At 43.2% G+C, this 6613-nt stretch overlaps 1 protein-coding gene across 11 annotated transcripts in view; it reads left to right on the top strand.

Moving 5' to 3' along the window:
• The first annotated feature begins 3927 nt into the window (after positions 1-3927).
• prrc2c (proline-rich coiled-coil 2C) overlaps positions 3928-6613 on the top strand; it is an 81074-nt gene continuing 78388 nt past the window's right edge. For 6 of the 11 annotated variants that reach the window (XM_048601831.1, XM_048601834.1, XM_048601824.1 and 3 more), the window contains exon 1: positions 3929-4153. The gene's annotated coding sequence lies outside the window, so the exon portion shown is untranslated. Of the gene's footprint in view, positions 4154-6613 lie in introns of all 11 variants that reach the window. The other 5 variants (XM_048601835.1, XM_048601828.1, XM_048601826.1 and 2 more) reach the window with 1 other exon arrangement.

Raw genomic sequence — 6613 nt, 5'->3', positions numbered from 1 at the left:
TCACTTCACCTGTGGTTATTGATGACACAAATATCTCAGCAAGGGGTCCAGCAATCTCTTCCCTTGCTTCCCACAGAATTCTAGGGTACACCTGATCAGGTCCCAGGGATTTATCCACCTTTATGCATTTTAGGATGTCCAGCACCTCCTCCTCTGAAATATGAACATTTTTCAAGATGTCACTATTTCCTCATGTTATCTAGCTTCCATATCCTTCACCACAGCAATCACTGATGCAAAATACTCGTTTAGTATCTCACCCATCTCCTGCGGTTCCACACATTGGTGGCCTTGCTGATCTTTAAGAGGCCCTATTCTCTCTCTAGTTACTCTTTTGACCTTAATGTATTTGTAGAATCTCTTTGGATTCTCCTTAACCTTATTTGTCACACTATCTTAGGTCCCCTTTTTGTCCTCTTGATTTCCCTCTTAAGGATACTTGTACTGCTTTTATACTCTTCTAGGGAATCACTTGATTTCTACTGTCTATACCTGACATAAGCTTCCTTCTTATTCTTGAGCAAAACCTCAATTTCTCTAGTCATCCAGCATTCCCTACACCTACCAGCCTTGCCTTTCACACTAACAGGAACATACTGTCTCTGGACTCTCGTTATCTCATTTTTGAAGGCTTCCCATTTTCCACCTGTCCCTTTACCTGTGAACATCTGCCCCCAAACAACTTTTGAACGTTCTTGTCTAATACCATCAAATTTGGCCTTCCTCCAATCACTATTTTAAAGCCAATAGAATTATGGTCACTGGCCCCAAAGTGCTCCCCATCTGACACCTCAGTCAACTGCCCTGCCTTATTTCCCAACAGTAGGTCAAGTTTTTCACCTTCTCTAGTATGTATATCCACATTCTAATAAGAACATTTTCTTGTATACACATAACAAATTCGTCTCCATTCAAGCCCTTAACACTATGGCAATCCCAGTTTATGTTTGGAAAGTTAAAATCCTCTACAATAACCGCCTATTATTCTTACAGATAACTGAGATTTCCTTGCAAATTTGTTTCTCAATTTCACACTGACTATTAGTACAATCCCAATTAGGTGATCATCCTTTTCTTATTTCTGAGTTCCTCCCAAATAGCCTCCTTGGATGTATTCCCAGGAATATCCTCCCTAAATACAGCCATTATGGATCCCTCTCTTGCCCACCTTTCAATCCTTCCTATAGCATCTATACCCTGGAACATTAAGCTGCCAGTCCTGTCCATCCCTGAGCTACGTCTTTGTAATTGCTATGATATCCCAGTCCCACATTCCCAACCATGATCTGAATTCATCTGCCTTACCTGTTGCTTTGAAATAAATGCAGTTTAATATATCAGTCGTACCTCGATTTCTACTTTGTTCCTGTCTGCCTTGTCTGTTTGACTTACTCTTTTCCCCAACTGTATCAGTCTCAGGCTGATCACATTTCTCACTATCTCCCTGAGTCACCCCCTCCCCTCCCCCCCTCCCTTTCCACACCCCACCCCCCACTCCCCTCACTAGTTTAAATCCTCCCGAGGAGCTCTACCTAATCTCCTACCAGTATATTAGTCCTCTTCAAATTCAGATGCAATCTGTCCTTCCTATACAGATCACTTCTACCCCTGAAGACATTCCAATTATCCAAAAATGTGAATCCTTCTCCCCTGCAGCAGCTCTCAGCCACCATTCATCTGTTTTATCCTCTTATTCCTACCCTCACTAGCTTGAGGCACTGGGAGTAATCCACATATTACCACCCTTAAGGACCAGTTTTTAAATTCCTGCCTAACCTCCTATATTCTCTCCTCAGAACCTCATCCTTTTCACTTCCTACATTGTTAAATTCAATGTTTACAACGACCTCCTAGTGGTCCTTCTCCCTTTTGAGAATATTCTGCACCCTCTCTGACATATCTTTGATCTTGACTCCAGGGAGGGAACACACCATTTTGATGTCTCACAGTCAGCCGCAGAACCATTTGTCTGTGCCTCTAATTAGAGAGCCCCCTATCACAATCGATTGCTTGGAACCTGGCTTGGCCCTTGTTACATTAGAGCCAGTCTCAGTACCAGAAACCTGGCTGTCAGTGGTACTTTCCCCTGAGTGTCCATCACACCCTACATTTTCCAAAACAGCATAGTTGTTTGAGATGGAGATAGCCACAGGAAACTCCTACACTACCTGCCTCCCTCTCTTACCTTTCCTGGAGGTCACCCATCTACCTAACTATATCTTTGATTTAGCTCCCTCCCTGCGACTGCCATCCATCACACCCCCTGGCTCCTGGAAATTCCTCATTGCCTCTAACTGCCGCTCCAACCAATCCGATAGGATTTACAACCAAACACACTTCCTGCAGACGTAAAAATCAGTAAAATGGAAACTCTCCCTAATGTCCCACATCCAACAGGAAGAGCACATCACTCTACTGAAGGCCATTTTTGCATTGTAACATTCTACAGACCCAGAAAATAGCACAGTCTTACTGCTCTAAAAACACTGTTCCAGGCTAGCTTAGTACCTATGTTTTTATACTTTAAAAGTTTAATCAAGAGATAGTTCTCAATAACACATATAATCAATAAACACCACTCTACCCACTATTGTAGATTTACAAAAGAAAACCAGTAAGGTTACACTTAGCTGCTCCCCTGCTGTGAGCTCCCACACACAGGCTGAAGCATCCCTTGGAATTCAGAAGGGTCAGAGGCGACTTAGCTAAAACACATAAGACTGGATGGACGTTCAAAGGATGTTTGCTCTTGGGGGAGAATCTAGTACTTGGGGTCATAGTTTAAAAATAAGAGGACGCACATTTAAAACAGAGATGAGGAAACATCTTTTTCTCCGAGGGTTGTGTGATTTGGAATTCCCTTCCTCAAAAGGCAATGGATGCAGAATCTTTAAATATCTTTAAGGAAGAAGTAATTTGATTTTCAATTATGACGGGGATGAAAGATTATTGGGGATATGCAGGAATGTAGAGCTGAGATTAAAATCAGATCAGCCATGATCTTATTGAATGGCAGAGCAGTCTCCAAGGCCGAGTGGTCTACTCTCGTTCCTTGTTCATGTTTGTATGTACTTTCAGTGAAAGATTTCCAAACTGAAAGGTTAACTCTCTCAAAAGATTCTGCACTGACTTGCTGACCATTTCTGTCATTTTCTGTTATTTCAGATTTCTGGCCTCTGCACTTTTTTTTTCTTTGAATATTGGACCTTTCTTTAAAAAAAGGAGTCCAAACAATAAAGATCATTTAAAAGTGATAATCCAGTTGCAAATCTCAGTGTATATGTTGCTTCTTCATTTTTTGAACTTGATCAGTTGCGTGCAAGGCACAGTGTGATTAACAAAGTTCTTCAGCAATATTTAATGAAGAAAATGATCAAAGCAAAATATTTTTTCAGAGATAGTAGGTACTGCAGATGAAGGAGAATCTGAGAATCTGAAGAAGGGTCTAGGCCCAAAACGTCAGCCTTCCTGCTCCTCTGATGCTGCTTGGCCTGCTGTGTTCATCCAGCTCTACACCTTGTTATCTCAAAGCAAAATATTGTAACTTTCTGCGGAAAGAGACCTCGACTGAAAGAAAGAGAGAAAATCATTCCTTGTTAGATCTGAATTTAAAACTTCCTCCCTCATTGTTACAAGGACAGGAACAGCAGTACAATGACGTCATCGGAAGGCTTGCGCGTTGGCATCATTATACGGCAGCCGGTCGACTCAGCGTGCTGACGTTTAATTCCGGTAGGGAATCGGGCAATGACGTCATACGACCCCATCCCAAACCGCCGCACAGCGCGCTGACGTTAGTGCCGACCAGCGATTGTTGGCATGGCAAAGCGGGGAGGGATGCGGCGACACGACAACGTCATACGCCGGTCCCAAGCTTGGGTAGGCCGACGTACAGCGCGCTGACGTTTATGCGCTGGCCTCTGGCGGCCCGCCATCTTTGCGAGTCGCAGCAGCGGCTGATGTAAGGAGGGGAGGGGGTGGTTGGAGGAGGCTGACTGAGTGACAGCTTCTTCATCGCAAAGTCCGGCCCAAGCCACATCCGGCTTCTTCGCCGTCACATTTTTTTTTCACGCAGCACTCTGCCTGTGGGCAAAGGAAAAGAGACAAGAGAGAAACCGATCACCAAAGCGGGACGACCCAGGGTGCGCCGAGTGTAAGTAGGCGAATGTGTTAGGAAGATGGGGTGGTGGAAGGTGCCGGGCGCTAGGCCTGACAGCCAGCTCTTTTGCCTCCCCACGGCGATCTCTTACCTTTCCCCCCCACCCCCCCATCTTCCCACCTTCCCACCTTGTTTGCCGTGTTGTTTCCCCGGGTGCTCTGTGAGCCCGGGGCTGTTCTTTACCGGCGGTGAGGGTTCGGGGGAAGAGAAGGCCCGGCGGCTGCCGCACTGCAGCTTTGTCTCCAGGCCTCTTTTATCCAAGCACTGCCAGCCGCTTCGTTCCGATTCCACGCCGAGGCCTGTTTCGCTTTCCGCGGGGATCCTATACCTTTGTTTCCAACGTGTGTGTTTTCTTTTGCGCGTTCGTTTTCCAGCTTCCCGCAAAAGCATCTGGCTAGTAAATCCGAAGGGGCATTTCAGGTTACATAATCTGCGTGGTGAAAGGAGGGAGAAGGATTTCCTTTCTTCTTTTCTGTTTCGTTCCTTTTCCTACACTATCTACCAACCCCCCCCCCCCCCAAAGACTGCAGCAATGCAGCAGAGTTTGGGATTGATTTTAATAATGAGTTTTATAATCCGTATCTAGACGAAAGACTTTGGTTGCTATTTAGCGAACCGCTCAGTTTTAACGTTCTCGTCGATTTGAGGATGCCTTTGTCCCTGAGGAAAGGTATAATTACGGAAGAGGAAGCGTGATTATGTTGGGCCTTCTCGGAAGGATGCAGCGTGCATATGGTTGTTAATTTTAGTACGCGTTGGATGAGCAAGATGTGCTTTATAAACGCATGAGTAAGCGGATATAACTTCCTTTTTCAAAATAAAACCGGGGGGCACAGTCGGTCTTCATATTCGGTTTCGCACCGATGGTTGCTATTAATTTTTCCAGTGACCACTCTTTTAAAATATTGCATAACATGATTGTGCTGTACTTCACAGTAGTTATCAATATTCTCCGAATCAAAGGGAATGTACAAAAACATATTTGTGTGAGTGGGCATATAAACATTTTAGATCATTAGTTTATGTTGAAAACAGAAGCCTATCTTTAAATTTCTGGTGCTTTGACAGCCCTGAAAAATCACCAAAAATTCTTGGCTTCAGAACTTTAGTTTGTATTGCTTCATATTTTTATCACCACAATGGATATGATTTGTTATCCCTTGTAAGAAGGGTTCATCCTCTAGTCGAATGCCTGTATTTGTATTTTTTGGAATAAATGTTGGTTTCTATATAGTCCTGGGCTAATCACAGGGAGAGTAGCTCAGGATTTCCTTCTGATTACTGTTCAATTACTATTGCTGAAAATTATGTAAATGAGCAGCAGATGAGTACAGAATTGGACACCATTGTGGTGTTTTCTTGGTTGAGTGGCTTCGCTGTCTGGGGCACAATTGAAGCAAGTCATTGCATCAAGTCTTTTAGAGGCTGTGTTATGGAGCTATCAACGGTAATTCCATTTTTATGTTCCTTGCCAATGGTGTTTAATATCTACTGAGAGTTTAATTTCTCCTTTTTTAATATCATTGTTTCAGTATCTGCTTGTGGTAAAACCTTCTGTGTCCTAACAATTACCCCTGGAGAAAATCATAACCTCTGCCTCTTTCTTCTAGAACAAATCTTGAATGATGGAATCTTGTGCTGACTGAAGAAATGTTATAATTTTAAACACTTAGATAGGATAATGCTAAAGGATGCCATTTGGCCCATTGTACCTGTATGGTTCTTTGCAAGAATTATCTCTTGCTGTTCCCAGATGGCCCTGCAAACATTTTCCTTTTTTGGGTCTTTATATGATTCTCTTTTAAAAGCTATGTAACTTCAGTTAGATTTTTTTGCCCATACCTCCTGTAAACACAATTTAAATTTCTTTAAGTTCTTGTGGTACACCCAATCCAAACATCCTTTCTAGAATGAGTTGCCGAAAACCACAGCCTAGCCAATGTATTCGTTGTCATTTTCTTGCCTTTGATATTGAATGTACAAATCCAAAATCTCCTTTGTGTTTATTTACTTTCTGTCTGCAAACTTGTTTTAAAGATCATATGTACCCATTGATCATCTCTTTTACTCACTTTCAATGATGATCCTTTTCCCATTAATTAGTATTTTCCTGACATCTCTCCATGCTGTCCATTTGTCATGTCTACAAACTTATATGGAGGGCAGCCTGACATGGCCGTCGGGGATGATGACACTGACTTCATTTTCCCAGTTAGAGAGATATTCATTTAACTTTGCCCAGAACTATCCCTCAATCAACGCTAATGCTTTACCCTTCCACCTTTGATACCCTCGCACGACTGTTAGCAATCAGTCTTCAGAAGCAACAGCATATAGATAGGGTCAGAGATAGTAGGAACTGCCGATGCTGGAGTCTGAGATAACAAGGTGTAGAGCTGGATGAACACAGCAGGCCAGGCAGCATCAGAGGAGCAGGAAGGCTGAAGTTTCGGG

Source organism: Rhincodon typus, chromosome 10 (genome assembly GCF_021869965.1).
Source record: "Rhincodon typus isolate 14 chromosome 10, sRhiTyp1.1, whole genome shotgun sequence".
Taxonomy (NCBI): Eukaryota; Metazoa; Chordata; class Chondrichthyes; order Orectolobiformes; family Rhincodontidae; genus Rhincodon; species Rhincodon typus.
This window is presented reverse-complemented; position numbering and strand designations above follow the sequence as displayed.